The sequence below is a fragment of the Schistocerca gregaria genome, chromosome 3 (assembly GCF_023897955.1).
Source record: "Schistocerca gregaria isolate iqSchGreg1 chromosome 3, iqSchGreg1.2, whole genome shotgun sequence".
NCBI classification, from domain to species: Eukaryota; Metazoa; Arthropoda; class Insecta; order Orthoptera; family Acrididae; genus Schistocerca; species Schistocerca gregaria.
Genome location: NC_064922.1, coordinates 210,121,408 through 210,127,039, shown reverse-complemented (window position 1 = coordinate 210,127,039; position 5,632 = coordinate 210,121,408). Strand labels below are relative to the sequence as shown.

Sequence of the window (5,632 nt, the reverse complement as noted above, 5' to 3'; positions counted from 1 at the left end):
TCAACTGCACATACGGTTCACGTCCACGCTGTCGCGGTATGCTACCAGTGTTAAAGACTGCGATGGAGCTCCGTATGCCACGGCAAACTGGCTGACACTGACGGCGGCGGTGCACAAATGCTGCGCAGCTATCGCCATTCGACGGCCAACACCGCGGTTCCTGGTGTGTCCGCTGTGCCGTGCGTGTGATCATTGCTTGTACAGCCCTCTCGCAGTGTCCGGAGCAAGTATGGTGGGTCTGACACACCGGTGTCAATGTGTTCTTTTTTCCATTTCCAGGAGTGTAGTTTCTGCAGTGAGTAGATTGATTCGGTCCAAAGAAACATCACATGTTTCATGCGACGCCCAGTAACAATGCACCACGTTTTTCCCCCTAACGGCAAACATAATTTTTTGAGGAAGAATTCCTCGTGCCGATTCGGTAGAGTGTTACGAAATTGCTCTAGTGCAACATTTGTTTTACAATATTTATTAACAGGGATAGCAAAAGACGAAGAGTAACCAGTACTCCATTAGCGATGAGTCACTGCTGAAATAATAGGTATTCATCGTGTTATGCAGTCCCTGTTAATATTTATCGATAAAACAAACGTTGCGCTAGACAAATTTCGGACCACTCTGATCGACAGCCTCATACTGAATGGAATGAACGGGCCAGTGAGGGCAGAATAGGACTTGAAGGTATACCGAGGACAGACGAAAGTAGTGTGCAACAAAAGAAATGCGATTAGCGTCAAACTAAAGATCAAGATTGGAGACTGGGAGCTACACGAAGTTACGAAATTCTGCTAGCTGGGAGCCAAAATAATTTATGACGGGAGAAGCACACTGGCCCATGTAAAAAAGACATTCCAGGCCGAATGAAATCTACTAGCATCAAGCACTAGCCATGGGAAAAAGATTTCTGAGGATGTACGTCTGGAACACATCCTTGTACACAGCGAATCATGAACGGTGGAGGAACCGGAGATGAGGACAATCGTAGCGTTTGAGATGTGGTGCTATAGAAGGAAATTGAAAATTAAGGTGACCAATAAGATAAGAAGTGTGGAGGTTCTCGACAGTGCCAGTAAGGATAGAACTGTAAGGAGAACATTGATAAGACGAAGAGATGAGATGAAGAGACAGGATTTAGGATATGATCTAAAAAGTCGGGGAATAACTTTCATCATACTAGAGGGAACTGTCGAGCATAAAATTGTAGAGCAAGACAGACACTGGAAATAATAAGCGAATAATTAAAGACGTTGGTGTGCAAAAGTAACTTTCGCATAATGTGCCAGTGCCAAGTAACCTAGCTCGCTGAATCTTGTACATACACAGAAAGAACTGCTACAGTACAGTACAGAAGATAACTGAACGAAATACAGAATGAGAAAAACAGAAATGAACTTTTTATTCAAAGAAAGTACACCGACGTCACTACGATACAAGATATTTCTCTGGACATTACAAATGGAGTGACATGTTTCTTAATAGGCTACGTAATCAGCGTGGATAGCAATGCGCTCCCACGCTGTTCACAAGGTTCGTAACCACATAAATGTTCATGGGTGCATTAGGTATTCTCACTTCTAGCCATATGAGGATACGACGCGTATTGACGATGATGATCGTTTTGGTGGTGCATACATTTTGGTGTGGGGAGGCATAATGTTGCTCAGACATACTGACCCCCAAATCTTTGAACATGCTACAGTACACTTACCGGCCAACATTATTGCGACATTATACTGTTTCTCCATGTGCGTCTATCCAGGAGAGCATTCGGCGTTTACGTAATTTTTGTGGATGGCAATGTGCGACTGAATCGAACAGCGCAGCTGTAGGGGGTGTTGGAACGAGAGGATATTCTGCAAATGGGCTGGACTGCCCCATCGCCGGACTTAAATCCCGTCGAGTATGTATGGGTCAGGTTGGGGATGTATCTTGCAACACGTCCTCATGAAGCATCGACCATCCAGCAGTTTTCAACCGTCCTTATGGAGGAATGGAACGGCCGGCTGCTGTAGCCGAGCGGTTCTAGGCGCTTCAGTCTGGAACCATACCACCGCTACGGTCGCAGGTTCGAATCCTGCCTCGGGCATGGAATTTTGTGATGTCCTTAGGTTAGTTAGGTTTTAGTAGTTCTAAGTTCAAGGGGACTGATGACCTCATATGTTAAGTCCCACAGTGCTTAGAACCATTTGAACCATTTGGAGGAATGGAACGCCCTGCTACAGGAACTCCTTACTAGTCTTGTGGCCAAAGTGGGGTCACGTTGCAGAGCATACATTACCGTCTATGGTTGTCTCACAGCCTGTTACGAACCATATGCTGCCGTTTGTAATGTCCAGGAGACCATCAAGCACCGCGTTGACGTAAGTGTAATTAGCGCCTTTGAATAAAACCGTCATTTCTGTTCGTCTCAATGTGTCTTTCTTTGAGTTACCTACTGCGCTGTACTGTGTCAGCTCTTTCTGTCTATAATACAAGTTTCACCGAGCTATGTCACTTGGCACTCGCACACCATGAAAAAGCTACTTCCATCTATAAGTTTTGCACACCACTGTATTTCGAAAGCGCAATTTTCATCATCAGGCACACGTGGCGTCCATCTGACCATCGACATAAAATGCAATTTCTCCCCTTATTCTCCTTATTCTTCTTTTTCCAGATCCTGTCTGAGTCTTTTGTCATCTAGTGATGACCCTGTTGTTGGTAGAGGGTAGCAGTATGCCCTTTCTGTCGCCACTCCTTCACCTCCACGATAGGATTTATGACCACCCCCCTCCCCCCGTGTCAGCATCTAGTAATAATTCTCGCAAAAATGCTTTAACATTTTTTAAAAATATCTGTAAGTTGTAAGGGTGGACATGGGTACCAACAAGCAATTCACCTATTCAGATGTGCGAAACCATCTAAAAACCAAGTCCTATCTGGCCGACACAAGGGTTCTCGTGGTTAATCCGACGGGCGTACTCCATCCTTGACTGACGCGACTTTCTGAATGCCAGAAGCAGTGTGATAACGTGCACGGTTATGCGGGTGGGTTGTATAACGATAAAATGCATTTTTCGATAGTCATGCATCGTTATCAAGTATGATTCCACTTTCACTCTCCAGTTATATATAAGCTAATGTAAACTAAACTAAACTAAACCCCTACCGATAGGCCATGGAGGCCTACCGGTACTGACCGGCCGCCGTGTCATCCTCAGATCACAGGCGTCAATGGATGCGGATATGGAGGGGCATGTTGTCAGCACACCGCTCGCTCGTCCGTATGTCAGATTCCGAGACTGGAGCCGCTACTTTTCAATCAAGTTCAGAAAATGGTTCAAATGGCTCTAAGCACTATGGGACTTAACATATGAGGTCATCAGTGCCCTAGACTTAGAACTACTTAAACCTAACTAAACTAAGGACATCACACACATCGATGCCCGAGGGAGGATTCGAACCTGCGACCGTAGCAGCAGCGCGGTTCCGGACTGAAGCGCCTAGAACCGCTCGGACACTTCAGTCAAGTAGCTCCTCAGTTTGTCTCACAAGCGCTGAGTGCACCGCGCTTGCCAACAGCGCTTGGCAGACCAGATGGTCACCCATCCAAGTGCTAGCCAAGCCCGACAGCACTTAACTTCGGTGATCTGACGGGAACCAGTGTTACCACTGGGGCAAGACCGTTGGCCCAGTTATATATAAGGGGTAGTTGGTTTGTTGGTTGGGTGTTTTGGGGAAGGAGACCAGACAGCGAGGTCATCGGTCTCATCGGATTAGGGAAGGACGGTAAAGGAAGTCGGCCGTGTCCTTTGAAAGGAACCATCCCGGCATTTGCCTGGAGCGATTTAGGGAAATCACGGAAAACTTAAACGAGGATGGCCGGACGCGGGATTGAACCGTCGTCCTCCCGAATGCGAGTCCAGTGTCTAATATAAGAGGTAGTCAAATGAAAAATATGGAAAAAAATGTTAATAAACAGTTGATTATTTCAGAAGTAATTGGCATAACTGTTAATACATTTATCCCTTTGCGAAACAAGACGGTCACTGCCTTCATGGAAAAATGTTTGCGATTGGAACCATGATTCTACCAAGGCTTGCTCCTCCACTTATGACGCAAATCTATGCCCACAAATGTCTTTCTCCAGGGCTCCAAAAATATGGAAATCAGTGAGGAGGATCGGGACTGCGTGGAGGATGTGTAAGGACTTCCGAGAGGAACTTCTGCAGCGTACTAGAAATAAACTAGGCAACATATCGGCGAGCATTACCTTCCAACATAATGATACCGTCTGTCAAAATTTTTGGGCAGTTGGATTACGCAGTTTCGCCGGAAGGCCCTTACATATCTTCCATTCAGTCCCGATTTTCATATTTTTGGAGCCATGGAGAAACACATTCGTAGTCGTCTGTTTGATCCGGACGAAGAGATGCACGCCATGGTTCAATTGTGGTTCCGTAGGCAATGGCAAACATTTTTCTGTGAAGACATTGACTCTCTTACATCACATCGGGTAAATGTATTATGAAACGTCCTCTTTGAACAATTATACACGAATGTGCTTAAACTGACACACAATATTTTTAGCGCAACGCAATCTGACTTTCAAAACTCCCTACAAAAGAATGCCCCTGACTAACATTAACCTATACGTTTCACAAAGCACTTACTTCACAAAAATCTTGGTTACTCGAACTACTGCAATACAGCGAGCACCACTACTGCCAGCTAAATAAAAGATTCAAACTACGGACGGCACTAACTACTGATAGGTATAGTTAGCAAATGAAAGATTTTAATAGAGAACAAACAATGTATTTACCTTAATAGTCATTATATATATATATATATATATATATATATATATATATATATATATATATATATATATATATATATATATGTTCATGACATCCATTCTCACAAATTTCAAAACTCCGCCATCTCTCTCCCCACATGCACCACTGCTGGCGGCTCACCTCCAACTGCGCAACGCTACGCGCCGCTAACAGCCAACTGCTCAACGCTACAATGGCGAGTATTACAACAATGCCAACCAGCCACAGACCGCCCACAGCACAGCCAGTGATTTTCATACAGAGGTGGTGTTACAAATAAAAAAAAATACCTAAACAGCCTACTTACAGTATAAACGGTTATTTACTTTTGAAATATTTAACAGTTCACTTACTTTTTTTCATCACTCTCGATTTCACTTACAGTGTGATAGGACATGTGTTAAGACATTAGAGATAATTTCCATGGAACTAGAGCATAGAAATTAAAAGGGAGTACAGAATAAGGGTGTCAAACCTACATCTACATAGATACTTCGGAAGCCGCATAACAGTGAGTGACAGAGGGTACTCTGTACCACTAAAAGTCATCTCCTTTCCTGTTCCATTTCCAAACAGAGCGAACAGCAGACTAATGAGAAAATAATGTACTGATCGCATCACTAACTTCCGACTGCTTCCATTAAAAGTACATAAAAATCTGGTTACGAATAAGAATCCTAAAAGTGCAACTTGGAACAGAATCTCGCCAATTGTATATAAAGTAAAAGGATGACTTTTGTTAAACGTCCCATCCACTTCCAAGTCGATAGAAGGGATTGGAAAAGAAAATCGGCAGTGTTCTTTTCGGCGTC

At 44.1% G+C, this 5,632-nt stretch overlaps 1 pseudogene; it reads right to left on the bottom strand.

Moving 5' to 3' along the window:
- Positions 1–3,552: 3,552 nt before the first annotated feature.
- On the bottom strand, positions 3,553–3,670 carry LOC126356555 (5S ribosomal RNA; annotated as a pseudogene).
- Positions 3,671–5,632: the final 1,962 nt, after the last annotated feature.